General features: G+C 37.7%; 1 long non-coding RNA gene and 1 pseudogene across 1 annotated transcript; both read right to left on the minus strand.

The window, feature by feature from the left end:
• Positions 1 to 1,524: 1,524 nt before the first annotated feature.
• Positions 1,525 to 5,456, minus strand: LOC106146959. The gene is made up of 2 exons (XR_001231635.1): positions 5,209 to 5,456; positions 1,525 to 1,635 (listed from the first exon to the last, which is right to left on the minus strand). It is a non-coding gene; the product is annotated as an uncharacterized LOC106146959 (long non-coding RNA).
• A 10,784-nt stretch (positions 5,457 to 16,240) lies between these two features.
• LOC102030220 overlaps positions 16,241 to 21,810 on the minus strand; it is a 20,652-nt pseudogene continuing 15,082 nt past the window's right edge.

Below are 21,810 nucleotides of genomic sequence, written 5' to 3' on the forward strand. Positions count from 1 at the left end.
ATTTTATAAATCATGTATGTATAAAGCATCTGTGACATATATGCAAGGCAGTAAATTAGGGACTGGAGACAGAATTTGAGAAGAGAAAGTGGGAGGCAGAATAATCTGCTGAGAAGGAACAGGTGGGGAAGATGTTTAAGTAGGTGAGAGGAAGATGTTTAAGAGCTCCTGCAGCTGGGAGTAGTGACATGAGCTATGTGGAAGAATGAGGGAGGAAAATCACCTAAGCCCAGGACCTGGAGGCCAAGCCAATGTAGCAACACCATGGTTCACCAAAAGAAAGAAGAGGGAGGGGAAAGGGAAGGGAAAGAAAAAGGAAGGGAGAAAGAAAAGGAAAAGGGAAAGGAAAGGGAAGGGAAGGGAAGGAACGGAATGTTAGAGCTCCCATGGAGAATAGGATACAGAGAATTGCTGGGCAAAATAAGAACATGAACTTGTAATGGTACTAATTTTTTCTAGTGTGTAAGTTTTCTCTAGGAAATTTTTAAGGAGAAAAGTGTTTCTAAAAATGCCTTCAATTCACTTCTCTGTTGAAAATGAGCATCTTAAACTCAGGCTCAGAATTTGTGGTAGAAGTATCATTTACGTATTATATGCACTAATAATAAATCTAAGACTAAAGGTAAGAAGTTACTGGTGTTATTCAAAATATACAGAAGATATACATTTATCTTTTTAAATACCTAAGAATAACAGCAGGAAAGGTTTTTTTGTTTTGTTTTGTTTTTTGTACAGGGAAACCATAATCAGTAGCAAAGGGAAGACGTAAAATACATACTTAGCCCTGTTGGTAGCCTATTAACTGGAACATGAGCTCTCAAGTGCATTATCCTATCACTTTCAGGGATGTGTCAAAAAAAAAAATCCAGAACAGATAAAGGGACATCAGAGAGAGAGAAAGAGAGAGAGAGAGAGACAGAGAGAGAGAGAAAGAGAGAGAGACACAGAGAGAGAGAAAGAGAGAGAGAGAGAGACAGAGAGAGAGAAAGAAATACAGAGGAAAAACTCTTTAGAGTGTTTTCAAAACAGATGGAGGGCTCTCTCCTCCATTACCTTGCCAACCATGCCAAGTCCAGGCTCTAAATCATTAGGCAGAGGTGACAGGTCAAGCTTCATCCCCAAACTGATGCATACTGTTTCAGTTTTCCCCCTCCTGTCTATAGATACCCAGTTGGAGGTATTATATAACTAACCATTGTTACATCTCTCTTTATCTGTTCCCTTCTTACAGGCCTACCGAGAGGGTTAGTTTCTAAGACAAGAGACGAATTGAATTCACATGGGGTGGGGGTGGGGGTTATAGTGATTCATTTAAAGAGAAACAAAGATGGAGAAGAAAGGTGTGAAAATATTGAAATTTTAAGAGATAAATTTTAAGGTCTTACAAAATGATCTTTAGGTATCAAAATATGTTCTAGTTCTCCAGAACTGTTTGCTATAAACTTAATGATAAATATTAATGATTGAATTCTCCAAGATTGTAGGCTGCTAGGCCTTTGACTAATAAACATAAACTTCTCTAGAAACCTTATAAAATGATTTACTTTATTTGAACTCACAAAATAATTTCTGATGGATTGCTGGCCTTATTCTCTCTGGGTTTGGAGAATCCAGGAAAGTACACATTTTTACACTCTGCGAGGAAATAAACAGAAATAGAAATGAATGCTCCTTCTCTCTCTTTATGAACAGGCAGCAACTTATAAAGGAACAAAAATCATGTTTTGTGAAAAAAGACCCTGAGAAAACTGATGATGGAAATGCACAGGTATTAGTGGTTAATGTTCATTGTGTAATTATTTTAGTGGCAGAAATTATAGTGTTTACATAAATGATTTTACTACTGTATTTAGTCTTTTGAAAATATAGTTTATTGAATTCTGCAAAGAACATTATAGCTATAATCATATTTAACAACTGACTTCATTTTGAACATTCTAGATCTATCCAGTGCTAATATAAAATAACTTTCTGTATTTCATATTTAAACAAACTACTGTTGTTTGAAGGTAAGATTTTTACAATTTTTGCCAAACACTTTTCTGGTGACATCTTATATGTTGTTGGCTTTTTCTGGCCACCACAGCACAGTCAGCTGATTATTTAAAGAGAATAGCCTACGATTTATAATTCCAGTGTCCCCTTCCTGGTTCTAATTGCAAATCATCGGGCCTCACTAGACAGACTATAAATAGCCCTTGAATTATTTCTTTACATTATCTTATACCTGCCCACCTCAAAACTGGAACACTTTTCTGCTTATTGAAACAATTTCAAAATATATTTAAAAAAACTTTTCATACTATTTGTACATTTCCATAGTATAAAAATTTTAAAAGGTACCAAATAATGTTTCCAATTTTTCTTAAAATGAAGATCTATCTATATAATATTCTTAATATGTTGCCCAGTTTATGATAAAATCAGGCTCCTTGTTTAAAAGTTTGCATACATCATTATTTCAATTTTATAATGCCTCTTCCGGAACCAAAAGTCCCCCACACTTGATTACTATTAGCATCAGAAAAATATTTGGGAAAAATACTATTCATTTTTAACTGCACTTTTGAATTTAAAAAATGGTGGCAAAATATTTTTTGCATTATACTATTACATGTCAAACTGTAAACAATGTTTTGAAAATTTGTTTTCTGTAATATGAAATGAAGACTTGCTTTTAGCAACTCTTTGTTGAACACTGATTAGATGCCAACTATCGTTTGGTGTGTTAAGGATTCAGATATGAAAAATATAAAAATGGTTCCTACTTTTCCACTTTCATAAAGCTTATGTTTTCTTATTTATATTAGAAAACACATAAAACAGCAATGTTATAAAGGTGCAGCAATGTTATAAAGGTGATCTGGATCACCTAAAATCTGGATCAAAAGGAGATCACCGTCCCAAGAGGCACATCATTTTACATTCTGATATCTCTGAAATCAGTCACATCTTACAGTGTGGTAGGACCAGGAAACCATAGAGATGAAGCTGTCACTACCGGTAATGCAACAAAACTTGAAGAATGAGTATGAAAGGCTTGGAAGAAAATCCCAGACTCTGGTAAAAGCACCCTTTTAAGGGTTATTGATGGCTCAAGAATCAATAAAATATAATTCTTCAAAGCATTTTTATTACGTACGAGGAAAATAAAATTCAGAGAGTTTAAATCACTTGTCCCAATTCACAAAGCAGGGTAGACAGAGTTCAGGTCTGTGTTCCACTTTCATTCTTCTACCAAGTGTTAAGGTGAGACAGAGATGTCATAAGATAAGTTTGTAAGAACATAGCTCTATTTCTGTGACCATGGGCAAGGAATTTACTCCTTTGCCTTGGTTATTCTATCTGTTAAGATAGCAATTTAGTCAACTTCAGTGATATTCTAGGTATTAAGATAATGTATGTATAGGACTTACTGAAGAGACTGGCAAATGCTGAGTACTCCATAAATGCTAACTGCTTAAAATCAAACTTTACATTCAGTAAAACATAATTTAAAGTTATCTTCAATTACCCCACAACTAAATGAGGCCCACATCTAGGTATATGAAATATTAGAAAACTGAGTAGACTGCTAAAATGTTTGAACTAATTAATACAATAAAAAGTTCCACCTTTACACTGCTTTGTCCAGGTAGTGTACCAAGAACTCACTAAACTTACCTGCAAGAAACCATACAAAAAAAGTTAAGAATCCAAACCATCTATGATCATTGAACACTTTAATGTCTGTAAATGCATTTATAAGCACGGTCTCGATGAGTGCAACATTTACCACAGTTTTGATCACAACTCATAAAGACACTAAAGGAAAAGGACTCCCAGAACTGCTTCAGAAAGTGGCAAGAACAATGGGATAAGTGTGTTTGAAGTGGAGGGTAAGTTATTGTAAGGGGGTAGTAGCAATGTGTCTTTGACTGTAATAAAAGTTTTAAATTTAAATATTAACTGTATATTTCAATCACGCCTTGTATAATACACACACAAGAAACACAAGTTCTAGAGCTTAAAATGTAATGGGAAGACAATTTGGTCAAAAAATGAGATAATGGTTCTTCATTACAGTACTTACAAATATTAAGGCACTTTCTCATCCATTTCCAACTTAGTGCTTTGTACATGGTATGTAATTATAAAAAGAAATCCAAAGTGCTTTCTAATGTTACTTTCTGTCCAAATAATGGGATGTTCAGAAAAGGGGTAAAGGTCTACATTTTCTCCCCTTTTAACCCTTTCTATGTCAGCTCTTCAATTTTGGGAGTTTAAGTGAAAATCTAAATTACAAAATACTATTCTGTAGAGTCAACTTGCTTTAAATATTAGTTTATATATTTTGTTTCTATAAATAGTAACTATTTCTCAAATCAACTCATTACATCTCAAGCAAATAAAAAGTTTCAACTGAAACTCTGAATACTAGATACAGTTAAGTGCTTAAAAAGTAATTTTAATTACTAGGAAGTTAATGAATCAACTCACACATGTTCTTGTTTTACTTGATGATAAAACCTAAAGGGGAACCTACAGAGAGGAAACTCAAACTACTATACCCAGAACTAATGTATTTGCAGAAGCTTCTGGAAATTAAAAGCCTTAATGAAACAACTCTGGTGTCTTCTTGTTACAACTAACTGCATACTAGCAAAATTAAAGAATTTTCTGAATATTTTCCGTATTCATTTAGTCTCATTAGTCATTTTATAAGAACGATTTGGTAAAATCTCACAAGTACCGCACATCCAAATTTAAATCTTAAAGAAAACTATCACATGGCTCAAAGTGTGAACTGTGTCTATTAATGGTGAAACATAAAATTAGCACAGCTTGTTTATATTTGAGTTGTTTTTAACTACGCTGCTCTATACCCATCCTAGATATTTTCTAGAATCAAAGCCTATCTGGGAGAGATCAGACTGGTTGCATGTAGTTGGATCAGCAATAAAAAGTCTTTACAACGACCAACTCCGAATATCTCAGCTGAAATGATAAAGGCTAGTACTCAGTCGGGGTGTTAGTTCCAGGTTGCATTTGGAGAAATACCCTAGCTTCCGCTGCCCAGGACACTCCCGCACACCTCACCCCTCTCCGTTCCAGCTTCCGGCCTGCCCCTACCTCCCAGAACACAGTCACACCGCCAGCACAGCCACAGGGTGCAGAGTAACGGGAACAAAATCTTAGCACAAAGATGGGCTGGGTGGGAAGTCGTACCTTGCCAAAAAAGGAGACTTCTCCAAAAAAACTTGACAAGTTAAGAGGAAGAGAGTACAGTTCCCGAAAATATTTGGGGGCACCTTGCTGTCCGGAAGTCTCATCCTTTATGTCTTGACGCCCCTTCTTGAAGCCCAAGCTCGGAGCGCCATCTGGGAAACCCTAGACTCAACCTCCATTGAGAGTCCTTACTGGTGGCAGCCATGACACTTGCATCCGCATTTTCTACGTCCTTTCGTCTCCCGGAAATGACGCCGCGCGGAAGGATCCGCGTTAGGCCGAGGCAGACTGAGGTGAAGGGGCACCCGGAAGCGGGTCGCTAGAGCAGCTCGGGGGAGGGTGGGAGGCTCATGGTCTTCCTTATGCCAACCAATGAGTTTCTGCGTGTCAAGCATTGTGCACAACAGCAGATTGTTATGCCGTTTTATCCTTTCAGCAACGCCAAGAGGCAGAAGCTATTTTATCTATTTTATATGTGGGGAAACTAAGGCACACTTAAGGGTGCAAGTGCTTGGTGAAGCTGGTCTAATCCAGACACTACCTACTTTCTAGTGATTTCATTTTGGGAAGCTCAAGTCCCGGCAGTGGGTGTCCTGCTATATCACTTCTGCAAGTGTTTGGTTCAGCTCAGCATCCTGTGGGCCAAGAAGTGGCAAGCCCAACCTGCAGCCACTGTGATATTTACGAAAAACTTTTTATTCTGCCCTCTTTGTGATACAGGTTTGTTCCGCTGGTGTTGGGGATCCAATCAAGGGCCTTGTGCTGGAGTATGGTTTTAAGCAGTTTGTTTTGAATTCAAAGCTTCATCGTCTATCCCCATGCCCCACTTTCCACTATTGCTTGTTAGTGAGCTCTTAAACAGAGACACAAAAGAAATGCAGTAGGAAGACAGACAAGAAAAATGAGATAGGATCAGCAGAAGATGTAGAGTGATAAGGGAAGAGGCTAATTTGGGAGCTGTGTTTACTTTGGAATTTCAAGGTAGTATGTAACAACCTTCTTGTCAAAGTCCTAGCACAGCCTGGTTTTCCACTAAAGGGTAGATTCACAAGTACTGTACAACTTCCCTGCTCACAGATTCAGCACCCACTCAATGATAACTTCCTCAAATTTCACTTTTGTGTTCATATTTTAACAAAAATTTGGTGTAGGTGAACAAGAAGTGTAAAGTAAAATTCTATATTCTCCCTGCTGTTCCCTCTTGTCGTATGGTTCACTCATCCCATGATTAGCAGCATAACTAGATATTGAACTGGACATTTTACCTGTAGCATTATTGTGCAGCAAGTCCAACACCAAAATGTGACGTTAACAAAAGTGAATGTTTTCAAAAGATGTATCTTTATGTTAATCAAAGTCCTCTGAGAAAGTGTTAGAATGAAATTAAATGTGAGGGAATTGTATTAGAAAAACATTTATGAGTAAGAATGAGAGCAAGCCAGGAGATGCTCTAAGAGATATCACACTGAAACTGAGTGAAGGAGAGAGGGCAGGAAGATTGGTGTTTTAGGCCGCTAAATAGTCTTAAGGAAGATCAACAAGGTCATTGTGAATCCTCAGTCTAAAATCACCTGTCAGAGCAGCCCTCCCAGGAGCCAGCCTGCGTTACTATCAGTACTGCATCCATCATTGGCTATGGCAGCACATGGGTACAAATGTGGCAAAAGATTTCTTAGTGCAGCACCTGGGGCCTTCATCAGTTTTGCTTCTTGAATTTGGCAACCACAATCCAAGAACTGATTTTGCAATTATTGAAAACTTTCATCAGTTTTAAATCTTGAAAGACATTTTTTTGGAACAGATGATATCATTAGGAGGCATTTTGTAGACATTGTTATGTATCCCCAATTTCTTTTAAATCTAACAAGAGGGGCTTCTTATCAGAGAACTTGCTAAGTGTGCCCTTATTTTGAAAGGTGCAATACTATTCAGACTCATATCTGGAAAATTCCAAGAGTAAGGGAGATGGACCAGTGAGAAGTTTTGGCAGAAGAGTGAGGGAGAGTACATTGGGATCAGCTGTCACTGCCATAGTTTGTCAGGGCACATGATACTCAAGTGTTTCTTGTCCATCAGATGTGGGCTTCATAAGAGAAAGAGGCCTGGACCTTTTTGACACACCCAAAAGGACTGCCTAGAAAGGAGATGACATTTCAAGAAAGCCTGTGTGGTGTGGATTATTTTACAACAAAGCTATAGATAGAAAAATAACTGGAGAAATAGAATGCATCACCCAACGAGGGTGAGCTACTTGTCATAATTTTCCTCTGACTTTTCCTCTTTTACTGCTGAAAGTCCCAAGTCCCAAGTAGGCCTCAGTTGTGAGGAATTTGGTATTGCTGGTAATTAAGCCTGTCAGAATCAGAGGCACCCTTGCAGGGATCCTTCAACAACACAAAAAAATCACCCATAAGAGTGAAAGTCAAGTTTAAGTTTCACACAGATCCAGTGTGCATAAAGGCAGCTTATGACCATGCCAGTGTTAAAGTAGATTTTATTGGAGGGTAACTGAAAAATGATGCTGAAGCAAGATAATTCATACTATCCTTCTGGAGCACGTAGTTGCTAGATTGCCATAACAGACTAGGTGGCTTACACAACAGAATTTTTTTCCCTCATAATTCTGGAGGCCAGGGACTGGGGATTTAGCTCAGCGGCACAGCGCCTGCCTGGCGCTGAGTTTGATTCCCGGTACTGATAAAAAACAAACAAACAAAACAGTGGGATTCTGGAGGCCAAAAGTCCAAGGTTAAGGTTCTGACCAATTTGCTTTCTAGTGAGGAGCCATCATACTATCTTGCAGATGGCTGCCTTCTCTTTTTCTTCACATGGCCATATTTCTGTGCCTGCTTAACAACAGAGTAAGAGTAGAGGACAAGTGACAGGCAGGAAAGGAGGAGTGGAGGGACAAGATAAATGAATGTTTTTTGATATTTCTTCTTATGACACAAATCCTGTCCAATCAAAAACCCACTGTCATGACCTCACTTAATATTAATTACTCCTGTAGACGACCCATCTCTAAATATAGCCACACTGGGGGTAAGTGCTCTAACAAATGAATGGAAAGTGCTGGGTACAAGTAGAGTGTGATTCTGAAACACCTTTATGGAAGAGATATGACTTTGCAGCCTGCTGTAGTTTGTACCTTAAATGTTCTCCAGTGGCTGCTCATATATGAATGGCTGGTTGCCAACCTTTGGCACTACTGGGAGAAGGAGGAACCTTTAAGAGGTGAAGCTTATGGGAGGAAGTTAGGTCATTGAGGGCATGCCTTTGAAAGGCATTGTGTAACCCTGGTCACTTCTTCCTTTCTTTTTCAGTTCCCTGTATGAAGCGCATAGCTGTCCTCTGTGCATGCTACTGCTATGATGTACTATTTTGCCACAGAGCCAAAATCAGTAGGCCCATGGTTCATGGGCCAAAACCTGCAAAACTGTGAAACTGATTAAGCCTCTCCTTTTTATAAGTTAATTATAATAATGACAGAAAGCTTACTTTTATGAATGAAAGTGAATATTGTGATGTCTGGAGATAGTTTGTAAATCTTAGAGCCCTTCAGACATAATGTTAATATTATGAAGGAAAGTTGGATATGTAGAGGACTGACTGTTTTTTCTGCCTGCACGGCAGAGACAGTTGCAAGCCAACACACCACTGGTTCTAAAGGAAACCCACACAGATTCTTTGTATCCAGTCATCAGGACTTCAAGGAGGCCCTGGAATTTGCAGTTACAGGAACTTAGTAAATGGTGGTACTGTTCTGATTAAGAAGTGTGGTGTTGCTTATATTTATGAAATTTTAATTTTTAAAAAAGTTACAGTATTGGTTAACCAGAGACTATATCTTCTTACATTTTTTTCTTAATAAAATTAATGACAAATAAAGTAGTTGTAAGATACCACGTTTAAGAGACCAGTACATAAAGGACATAGACTTGCACCTTCTATAACATCCAATTGGCACTTCCAGGAAGCAGAGCTGTTTTATTAGGGTTATAGTAGTTGGAATTAGCTTTAATTGTGAGCTCAAAAATTTTAAAAAGTCAATGTAATTTTATACACATAAATGTATTTTTTTTTCAAGAAGTCTAGATGATGTCAATTTAGGTTTAATGTGGTGATTTGTGTGGTGAGGATTACAGGCCCTCGATATGTTCCTTCTGTTTTCTAAAGTCACTTCATGATCTAGAATGACTACTTGTAGTGAACAGGAAGGACTAAGAAATTCAAACAAAATCACAACTCTTCCATTTAAGAACAAAACCCAAAAGTTGTGCGCAAACATCTGCAAGACAAGTGGAAAAGATAGTATTTGTTTTTCTATTAAGTCAGGGCATAGCTCATGGAGTGGGTGAGGGGTGGGGGGTGAGGGTGCAGAAAGAGAAGCTGAGAGATTATGTTTTTATTATTCTATAACAGTGGTCAGCAAACTATGGTTCATTGATCAACTGCCTGTTTGTATAAGTAGAATTTTATTGGAACATAACTATGCCCATTTTACCTGCTGTCTGATTCTGTGTGTTCTTTTAAAAGACTTTGTTAACATATAATTCACATGGTGTACAGTCTACCTGTGTAAAGTGTACAATGGCTTTTAGTATTCACAGAATTCTTTGTCACCACAGTTAATTCTAAAACATTTTAAATCTGTCTTAAACCTCACATTCTTTAGCTGGCTCCCCAACCTCCTGTCTCCTCCCTCCCTGGGCAACCACCAATCTTTCTGTCTCTATAGAATTACCTGTTCTGGACTTTTTATGTAAATGAAATCATACAATATGTGAGCCTTGGGTTTTTTATGCAATAAATATATATAGTGTTTGTCAATTGCAAAAGAAAAGACAAATGGTGGGATTAAATAGGAAATTGTCAGATCAAATGTGAAACATTTTTATCACAGATCTTTAGGGGAGCACCAGCCCCACACTAATGCTTCCCAGGTGGGCGCTCAGTTGCTGGTTTTGTCATGATTGTGGGGCTGCTGATTTTCATGGTTATAATGGAACAGAATGGAACAGAACAGAGCAGAACAGAACAGGAGGGAAATTCAGAGAATTTTGACAATTTTTACAGCTTTACTCCCCCGCCCCACTTTATGGAGGAAGTGACTGACATCAGTCACTGACATCACCCAGATGTAATTAATGTTTATAAACTTTCTGGTTATTTTGAAGCTTCCATAGTTATCACTTTTTTTTAGCAATCTGGTATGATATGCCCTTTTTGATTTTCTTGATTTATATTGTTTTAACATCTTGTCCTTGTAACTTGTTTCACTGTATGGTCCTTTGTGACTTAGCATAATGTTTTTAAGATTCATCCATGTTGTAGCATGTATCAATATTTCATTTCTTTCTATGGTCAAATAATATTTTATTATATGGATATACTATATGGCATTTGTTTACTTATCAATTGATAGACTTTATGTTATTTCTGTTTTTTACACACTGTGAGTAATGATTCTATAATCACTAGTGTACAAATTTTTGGAATAGATGTATATTTTCATTTATTTTGGATATATACCTAGGAGACGCACTAGTGCATCCTAGGGTTACCTATGCTTAGCCAGTTAAGGGGAACTTCTAGTTTGTTTCCCAAAGTGGCTGTAATATTTTAAATTTCCACCAGTGTTATATTACCATTCTAATTTCTCTATATCCTTGTAACAGTTATGACCATTTTAGTACTTTAGTGAAGTAGTACTTAATTATGGATTTGATTTGCATCTCCTTAGTGATAAAAGATGTTACACATCTTTTCATGAGTTTATTGCCTATTTCTGTATCTACTTTGGGGAAATGTCTACAGAGATTTTGTTTCTATAGTTAATTGTTTGTATTATTATTCAGTTGTGATAGTGTTTATATATTATAAATACAAGTCTTTTATCAGAAATATAAATTTTAAATATTTTTCCCATCTCATAAGTTAGTTTTTTTCCCTTTCCTGTTGGTATTCTTTGAAGCACAAAAGTTTGCAATTGTGAATTATCAGTTTAACCTGATTTTTTGTTGTCTATATTTTGGTGTTGTTTAGGGCTGTTTTCTCATTACGATAGCAGAGTTAAATAGTTGCATAAGAGACAATATAGCTGCCATATCATATGACTGTATAGAAAGCTTAAATTATTTGCCATCTGGCCCTTTAAGAAAATGTTGCCAACTCTTATATTTTGACTGTGAAAACCTTTCCGAAAGCATACCAGAGTTGAGTCTGCTAAATATTTCACATATATCTCTTTACTTCTGGTAAAAAAATCTTATTTTGACCTTATAGCTGTTGAAATGGTACCAAACATCACAGAGGCTGCAGAACTTCTATAGCTTTACTATTCTGCCAGAAATTTTAATCTTTAGTATTTTGTTTGAGACAGCGTCTTGCTGTGCAGTTGAGGCTAGCCTTGAACTCACTATGTAGCTCAGGCTGGCCTTAAACTCATTATATAGCTCAGGCTGGCCTCGAACTCACAGCAATCCTCCTGCCTCAGCACCCCTCAGTGCTGGAATTACAGACATGCACCACCATGCCCGGCTAATCTTTAGTATTGACAGAATTATTATCTTTACTGTGATATCAGAACAGAGAAAAAGCTGGAACCCTTTTTATGGTAATGAACTGAAAGCCAGTTGCAACCAAGGTACACATCATTTCTGCTCCCCTCATTTTCACGGGTAATAGACCACAACCGGTAAACCCAAACTCATTAAGAGAATTACATTTAGTATTGGAAATGATTTCTGGACTTTTATTATACTCTATTCCTATCTTTTCTAGAACTAGAGCTATCAAAGAGATGTTTGGATCTGAACATATGTCTCCTAATACCATGTGGATGTGTAGTTTTAAAGAAGGAAACCATTACATTAAGGAAAAAATAACATCAAAAAGCAGTGATCAGAAAGAGTGGGAACCCTATTGCTATTCCAGTTGTCCATTAAATTGGCTTTGTCCTTCACCTCGCTGAGGTTTGATTCTTCTTTTTGTTTGTTTGTTTTGTTTTCTGGTACCGGGAACTGAACTCACGACCTTGAGCTTGCCAGGCAGGCACTGTGCCACTGAGCTAAATCCCTAGCCCTTGAGGTTTGATTCTATGAGCAAGTAAGTTCCTTTTATTTGAGTTTTTGTGTTGGATTTCTGATTCTTGCAACCCCAAGTTCCTCAACTAGTACAGAATGTGAACCTGCTGAAACAGTTGCATGCTATATAGCATTATTCATACCTAAAGGAGATAGTTGTTAGAAGTAAACACTTGAAAGGTACAACAAGCTGCTTATTACCAACTGTGACAGAAATTAATAGTGACTACCAGTATCTAAGTTTTCCTGTTCTCCATGAGCACACAGCTGGACTATGTCTCCCAGTTCCCTCTGCATTTAGGAGAGGTCAAGTGACTAGATGCTGCCAGTGGAACGTGCGATGTGATATTTTATTTTCCTATTGTGGTTAAGAATGAGTGTTGAATTATTTTTTCCACTTTTCTTCTTCTGCAGGCCAGATGTGGAGAGTAAAACAAACTGCTAAATACGTGTTAATATTTGACAAAATGTGACTTGCATAATTTCTATAAATTATACTTGTTCTAAAAGAGGTATACTGCCTAATGATAAATTATTTTTAAATAAAAAAAAAGAATTCTGTACATCTAGGTAAAGATGGAATCACTAGATATAAGTAACCTAAGTCACTGAGTGATTGCATGGATCTGAACCGTCACTAACTTCTTGTCCCTGCATAGAGTATATATACTATATAGAGAGTGTATATGTATTGAACTGCAGTATAAAGAAGCAATTTTGAGCAGAAAACAAGAAGTAATTTTCCTTTATTCTACTAAGATACTAAAAAATACCATCAGGTATACCTATTCTGACTAATGTATCCCCAGCTTTAATACACTCTCTATAACGTAGGCGTGGTGGTGCACATCTGTAGTGCCAGCTACTTGGAAGGCTGAGACAGGAGGACAGCTTAAGCCCAGGAGATGGGGGGCTAGCCTGGAAAACATAGGAAAGCCCCGAATCAAAAACAAAATAAAACAAAGCAACAGCAAAATCACTCCTTCTGGATTTTGATGGGACTGACTAATTAGGATAAAGACACTGCATAAATATGTCAATCACTTGAATAAATGTGATGAAGATTTATTTAACTAAAGTCATAAGAAATACTATGGTGCTACAGTTGTTGGTAGTCTCTATTCAGAGTTACATGAGTGATCATATCTAGAGTGTAGTTTTCTTAGCAATGCTCAAAGACGAGCATTTTGGAGGGAAAGGAAGCCAGTGTCAGTTATACTTCCCAGTTGTAACCAGTAAAAGCCAGTGTAACAATTTAAACCAGTGGTAGCGAACCTACAGCACTCATACTGCAGCCAACTGTTTCTTATCATTGAAAGCTCTGAAATGTTTCCCATCACTGATTTAAACAAACAAGGAGATTACTGAAAGATACCTAGCAGTTCACAGAATCCCTGAGAGGTGCAGAGAATTCAGCTGGGAAACAGGCTGACTAATACAAATTCTCAAAAACAGTACCAAATAACCAGTTTTGTGGGAACATTTCAGCCTGCAACTGATAGCTATAGGCACTGTGGCATACATCAATGGCATTACTGACTTTGCTGGCTCTGAAATTTCAGTGTACCTGTCACTGTCATCTGACCTTTATTTGCAACATCATTTTCCAATTTAAGCCTGAAGAAATGACTTAGTTAAGTAGATCTTAAATGTATATTTTTATGTATTTGTAATAGTATTTCTAGAGTAAATTCCTAGCACTATGGGATGTAGAAAAAGCACATTTAGTTTTTTGACAGGTGCTGTTAAGTCATCCCCAAAGGTTGCAGCAGGTTATATTCCCAGTTTATGAAGATGCCAATTTCCTTGTCAATTTTAGATTTGTGTTGCAGAATAGGCTTGTGGAGCTGGGTATACCTGGACTTGGTCTTAGGTCTTAGAGTTAGCAATTCTGTATCAATGAGCAAATTAGTCCACGTCTCTGTGTGTGTGTATATATATACTTTTTTTGCTAAGACTGCTAGTTGTCCCTATTGTCTGTTCTCCTCTTCCATACTTATAGAACCCCAAATTTTGTCCATAGCTGTTCAGAATTGATACAAATTCACTAGTTTTCCATAGTCACAGCCAATATCAAGACTGCATAATGGGTGTCCACAATAACACTGGATAGAAAAACTCAAATGTTTGTGCTACTGAGTTAAAGTGATTGAGATCAGTCAGATTCTGTATGTGAAGAAAGTTTAGGATTATCTTAAATGATTTATTTTACTTATATATTCCTTTTTTATGCACAGAAATAATGTATAATTGAGTCTGTGTTTAAGGAAATAAACAAGTTTTATTTCAGTAAGTGCACAACAAAAATATTAAGTGATCTAAAACATTGTCACAATGTAACTGGGGGGATTGTTTGTGTTCTTGGTTTGATTAAAAGCAAGCAGTAGTTGTCCCTAATATCCATTCTTGTTTTCTTCACAGTAATAGAATTCTCCAGCTTAGCATGGCACAGAGCTGCCAAAAATAAAGATTCAGCATTCCTTATAACTAGGTCATGTGACTTAGTACTGGCAAATGAAATAGGGCAGAAAAGATCTATGCAAGTCCTAAGTCACACCTTTAAAAACAGGGTCTCCCCTTCCTCTTATTGATTGAAGTCAAGTTACAGTGGTGAGTCACCTTCTTGAACTGGAGGAAGTAGGTCACTGGGGGTGTGGAATTAAAAGCTACAGTGGGATCCACCCCCTTTCCGTCTCTCCCTCTCCCTTCTGTCTGCCATGAAATGAGCCCTATTGTTTTACCACATGCTCCCTGCCATCACAGTCTGTCTCATGACAGAGCCATAAGCAATGGAGCCAAATAACCATGAACTGAAATCTCTGAAACCTTGAGCCAAAATAAACTTCTATTCCTTTAAGTTGTTAATGCAGATATTTTGTCACAGTGATGAAAAGCTGATTAACACGGTCCCTGATACTATAAACTACCATACGAATCCTAAGCTGCTTAAACCTAAATTGTTGCCCAAGAAGAAAAAAATTTTCAGTCTACTGTAGGGTGGTGAATTTTTTAGTCTCTATAATAGAATCTGAACTTATACTGTAATGAATACAACCTACTTTATTGGCTTGTGATAAATATTAAGATCATGTATGTAGAGGGCCTAGCACAGGGATAGAACAAATATGTATAGAAGTACTGTAACTTATCTTAAATTCTCAAAACAAAGCATTTTAGATTTAAATTTTTTTTTCATTAGGAGAGAATTTTATTTTAAAAGTATCATCTTTGGGCTAGGGATATAGCTCAGCGGCACAAGCACCTGCCTAGCAAGCACGAAGTCCTGAGTTCTATTCCCAGTTCCAAATAAATAAATAAATAGTGTCATTTTAAACTGCAAGGATATCTGTTAATATTACAATTAAACATGCCAAAGGAGAAGCCATGTGGTCAAATGCCCGCTTAACCCACCTAAACATCTCAAACCCACCCTTTGCACCCCATTTTAAAATTTTAATCTTTTTTTTAAACAAGAGAAAGTAGACAGGTACATGTTGGTAAACGCTGTCTATATTCACATAGAGACAAAGTGTAACCTCTGAGCCCAATACACAGAGAAAGGAGGAAAAAAGCTAGAATTCTACGCACTATTACACAGGGGCCGAGCACTCTCTGGCTTCCTGCAGAGCGAAGGGAGCAGAGAGTTTTCTTTTTTCCCACAGAGTATGGTGGTATTGATTCCAAAAAGTTTGTGTGCAGACAGGAGGGGAACAAAATGAATTATGAACAGAAGGTTGTAGAGAACCTTTTCCCACTGTACTCTGCTCAAGGTTTCTCCCCACAAAGTAAGTCTAGAACCATGGTGTTGGGGAGACCTCAAGAACCGCGACTGAGCACAAGGCGGCGGGGCGGGGCTGGGGGGGGGGACGGACTGCTCTCAGGGACTGAAGAAAATTTAAAAAAAAAGAAAAGGAAAATCAAGAAGGTTGAAATCCATCAGTATTCAATCAGTCATCTTCTCCTTCATCCTCTCCTTCCTCCCCTTCATCTTCATGTTCTTCACCTTCTTCATCTTCTTCATCCTCATCCCTTTCTTCATCGATGTCTTCCAGTCCTTCTTCTTCCCCATCTTCTTCTCCTTCCCCTTCCTCGTCATCCATATCAGGAACCAAATAGTACCGCAACGGATTTGGCCAAATGCCGTCTTTGACGACCTCTCCTAACTCATCTGCGCCCCGTCAGAATGGTCAGTACACCGGGTAAAAAAGCTCTCAGGTTCTCCGTGCTGCCTTTTCCTACTGGCTTTATTCTGCGTTTGACTTGAGCGTTTCGTCAATCCTCTACAGATTTCCATGCGATTTCAGTGGACTTTGAAGATGGATCACTTCTCTCATTCAGATGAATTTCTTTGGAGAGAACTTTATTTTCGAAGTAAGGATTTTCATCAAAATAAAAATCTATTCTGTAACCTGATTTTATACCTTCAAGTTCTGCCACTTCGATTCTGGTCAAATAATGCAATGCTGCTTCGTCTTCCTCCGCAAGCAGTGCAGACACCTGAAGACGGTTATCAAATGTTCCTCCAAAATTTGGAATTTTGGCAATCCACTGTGACCTTTTCTGAAAAAAATGATTGGCGGAGCTTGTTATGTTTCTGTTCTGCTGTTAATATCTCCTCACTGGCTTGTTCATTAAGTCTATTTCATCAACGTGTTCAATTGCTTCTTGCTGTTCTTTTTCTGAGCTCTCGTGGGCTCTCCGTGGTGGCTGGAGTTCAGCTCCTTGTCACTGACTTTGGCCGCCGACCTGGCGCTGCTCTGAGGTCCGAGAGAGGGGAGCTGCGGAAAAGCGCGGGCGGCGGGGGCGCCCCCTGGGTCCCGCCGCCTCCTCGCGCGGCTCGCGGGCCCCGCCCCTCGCTCTCGCGCGCCCCCTCCCCCTCGCCGCCAGAGGCTCGAGGAGGGGCGGGGCGGCGCGCCAGGCGCAGCCGGAGCTCCTACTTGTGGGGCTGGGCGGGCAGTTCGGCTCTGTCACCCGCGCTCTGCGCTTCAGATTTTAAATTTTAATTCAATGTCATTTCCTTTCTTTGTGCGCTCAATAAATCCTTACTAAGCATCTACATGCCAAGGACTCTACTTGACCACCAAGTATAGAATGGGGAATAAATACAGTAATGTTTAGTATGAAAACATTCACCATGAAAATCTAGGCGCTACAGTGTAAGTATTGTTTCTCAATAGTGGGCAAGTCTTGAGAAGGAGAGAGACGGATGATGGTTCTGAGGAGAGATGAGAAAAAGCCCGAAAGACCAGCAACTCAGGCATCCTGTTTAACAGCTCATCTCTGCCCCTACCATTACTGTTAAAAACAACCAATAACCCTAAAGAATTTGCTTTCTTCTTTATCATGGAAGCTGCATTGAAGGCCAACAAGTAAGCTCAACTAAACATACTAGTTTACAGTCAATTATCCTGGCCATTTAAGGAATGTAAACTCTACAAAAGAAACAAAGAGGGAATTCAGAATCAATGAAACAATAACTAATAAGTAAGATTAATATTCTCAGACAAAAGAGAAAGTGTTTGATACATAAGAGCAAGTGATTTTTAAAAATACCTTAGTTGGGCGTGGTGGCTCACACCTGTAAGGAAGTGAGGTAGGATGGAAGGCTGAGGTAGGATGATTGTTTCGAGTCTGAGACCAGCCTGGGCTACAAAGTGAGCTCAAGGCCAGCCTGAACTGCATAGCAAGACCCTGTCTTTTAAAAAAAAAAAAAAAATCAGACATAAAAAAACCCTTTGAAAAATATAATTATTTGAAATAAAACTTCAGTACATGGACTGAGGAGCAGAGTAGTTATAGCTGAGATTCGTGTGGTGGATTGATATTTTGGGCAAAAGGGAATGAGAAGAGAGATAAGAAAAGCTAGTGTGAATACACTAGCTTATTATGCTGAAGGCATTGTCCTATATTCTTTATACATATAAAACTCATAGAATTCTCAGAACAAGCATGGTAGGAATGTTCTATTAGCTATTCTTATTATACTCATAAGAAACATAAAGCATAAAAAGAATCAATGCAGACAAACTCACTTATCTAGTAAATATAAGAGCCAATATTTTACTAAAGTTGTCTTGTTTTAGAGTTTGTATTTTAAACACTAGGTTATACTACAATGATAGGATATTTAAATGAAATACTGAGAGACATAAAGGATCAATCCAAAAAGAATGCTCCAAAAGCATATCAATAATAATATTCAGCAATAATAATTTCCCAGAATAAATGAAAGACATGAATCTTTAAACTGAAGGGCTCTGTCTATATTGAACATATCATAGAGATGCTGGGATATATTTTCCTGAAATATTAGAAAGACAGAGATGAAGATATAATCTTAAAAGTTATGAGGGACAGCCTACAGAAGGAATGAGAGTTATTGAAATAAGATTTTCATCAGCAGTACTGGACAAAGAAGGCAACAATATTTTTAAAACATTAAGAAAAAGAATTTTGAACACAGAATTCTATTTTCAAAACCTCTTTCAAACTTAAGGTTTAAAATAGTATATTTTATGATATCTCAAAGACTCCAAAATGTATCACCTACAGACTTGTACTTACTGTGGAAACAAGAAGCAGTGAAATAGAAGAAACAGAGTTGCACATGCAGTTAATAAAATTTATTATTACTTACATAGATATTGTTTATATAATGTTTCTCCATGTAAGTTTTATGTTAATTTACCAGATGGTGTTTTCCAAAAACAAACATGACAATGATTTCAGTCCTATTGCTTTTCTAGATGCTTCCCATGAATGGAGATGGAATCTATATTTTTTCTTTTGAGGTTGAGCAACTTGTAATGATTCTGAACAAAAGAGCACACAGATGTGATGCAGTGTGACATCTGAGAATTTCAAGATACAAATTCAGCCTGACTCTCTCTTGTTGGAACATTTGTGCTGGAGAAACCAGCTGCCATGCTGTGAGGAAGCCAAAACTAATCTGTGAAGAGGGGTCACATGGAGAAGCCTATGGGGAAAGGAAGGGAGTTTCCCATCATCAGTCTTCTAAATGAACAGGTAAGCTGATGTTTCCAGCACCTAGCTTTTGAATGTTCCAACTAAGGCTCCAGATATTGTGTAGAGCAGAGTCTTTATGCCCTGTCTGAATTTCTCACCCACAAAATCTGTAATCATAAAAGTTGGTTGTTTTATTTTATTGAGTTTTAGAGTAAATTTTTTGCAGCCATAAAACTGAAATATATTAACATGGTAGATGAGTTGTATAGGAGATGACTAAAGGGGGGTTAAAGCATGATAACATTTCTGTCATGTCTGGGGAAGGAAATGAATATTAGTTCTAGAGATGATTAGAAGAAAGAGGAAGTTTATTAAAGTGTATAATAATCATTTAAGGAAAAGTATTAAATAAAAGCTTCAATTTTTATGCTCTCTATGATGCAGTCTAAAAATTATACCACAAAGAAAAAAAAGAAAAAAAACATGCCAGGATACCTTGCTTAGTAAATACAATAGATAGAATAGTTTACTGTTAATTATTAAGAATAAGAAAAGAGGCAACTTCATAGTGGTAAAAGTAATAGCCATTGGGTGGTGCACACTTATAATGTCAGCAACCTGGGAGGCTGAGGCTGGAGAATTGCAAGTTTGAGCCCAACTGGGACAATTTCGTGACTTGAAACCCAGTCTCAATAAAAAATAAAAAAAACTGGGGATGTAGTTCAGTGTAAAGGCTCTGGGTTAAATCCCCAGTATCTCTCTCTCACACACACACATACACACACACACACACAAATAATAGCCCCTCATGAAAATCATGAACTTTTCTTAGTAAACACGTCTTAGTTACTTTTCTCATTGCTGAGACAAAATACTCAATAACCAAAGTTAAAGAAGATAGGGTTTATTTCAGCTCACAATTTTTAGAGGTTTCAGTCCGTAGTTAGCTGGCTCCAAGGCAGAGTGGAATGGCAGGGGACCATTGGAGAAGAGAAATAGTCCATGGCAAGCAGACAAGAGACAGCAAAGTAGCAAAAGCAAAAACAGCCTTTACAGTCTAGCCAGGCTGTAACCAACATCCAGAGTGGGGAGCCCTTACTTCCAGCACCACACTTAATCCCAGCATCCTAGATCCAGCATCTCCGAAATGCCCTATCTACAACCAAACAATGCTTTGGGAGACATGTGGGTGCAAACCATAACAACACATATGGCTATGCTTTATGGAAAGGGAAGGATAAATCCAAAAGAACCAAAAGCTCAGATGGAACAGCTAAGAGATTTGAACAATCATTCTTGTGTAGGATTTGGAATGAGTTCTAATGAAATAACTTTTAAGATTTTCCCAGTTGGATTTTGGAATCGCTATGGACCGTGCAATGTGTCCACCTTCACCCCACTCCTTTGCACCCTACTTTTATACAAAATCATCTATAGCAGTTATCCCATGCCTGTACCACCATCCCATGTTTGGCATAGAAGTTTCAGATCATATATATGTCTTTTTAGTTCACATCCCTTCATATTGAGAGGAACAATATCTGAGGAATTTTTATTAAGAAAATACAACCAAAGCAACAAATCCACACCTGGACAGGACCTCAGCATAAAACTTTGGTCTTTGAGCTTATGGTATGATGGAACTTTAGAAGGTGGCTGTGTTTTGCATATGAAAAACACAGATGGTGGAATATGGTAGCTAACCACTAACATGACTTCCAGTGTTTTCTGTCTCTTGGTATTAACACACTTGTACACTTCCTGCAGTGAAAATGGTTGGAGTGAATAACCAGTGAAATACTGTGGAAAAGAGAATGTGACTTCTGAGACTATGTCATCAAAGATGATGTGGTTTCCATCTTGTGCTCTTTTGGATCACTGGCTTTGGTGGTACAGCTGCCATGCCAGAAGTATGTTCAACCACCCCAATGGAGAGGTCCAAGTGCTACATTGGAACTTCCTTCAGAGTGAGCACTAATCTTCTAGGGATGAGTAAGACATTCTGCAAGTGGTTCTTTTGACCCTAGCCAAACCTTACATGACTGGGAAGCATCTTGGTTGCTATATGTAAGTCTGTGCTGGAAATGCTTGGATAATATGCTTCTGAACACTTCATCCACACAAACTGTAGGAGATAACAAAGATTTATCAGTGTCATCTACTAAAGTTTTGGCCCTTTATAAATAATTATAAGTAGCCAATACATGAATTTTTCCCAAATCTGAAAGTATTTTTTTCATAAAGACTATAAGCAGGATAAATATTTTTATATCATACTAAGTATGTGAGAGCCAAACTGCTAAAATTAAAGACAAAGGAAAAATTATAAAACAAAACTCTATTGTTACAATGATGAAAGAGTATTATATTGAATGAAACAAAAATTGGCTAGCTTACTATGACTTCTCAAAAGAACCCAGAGAGAACATTAAGATAGCTTCAATATGGTAGAAGAAAATAATTGCCAACCTAAAATTCCGTACCAACACAAAATGAAGTGATGTAGGTAAAATAAATGCACCTTCAGGCAAGCAAAAATGGAAAAAAAAAA

Source organism: Chinchilla lanigera, unplaced genomic scaffold, assembly GCF_000276665.1.
Source record: "Chinchilla lanigera isolate Chin_1 unplaced genomic scaffold, ChiLan1.0 scaffold00106, whole genome shotgun sequence".
Classification (NCBI taxonomy): domain Eukaryota; kingdom Metazoa; phylum Chordata; class Mammalia; order Rodentia; family Chinchillidae; genus Chinchilla; species Chinchilla lanigera.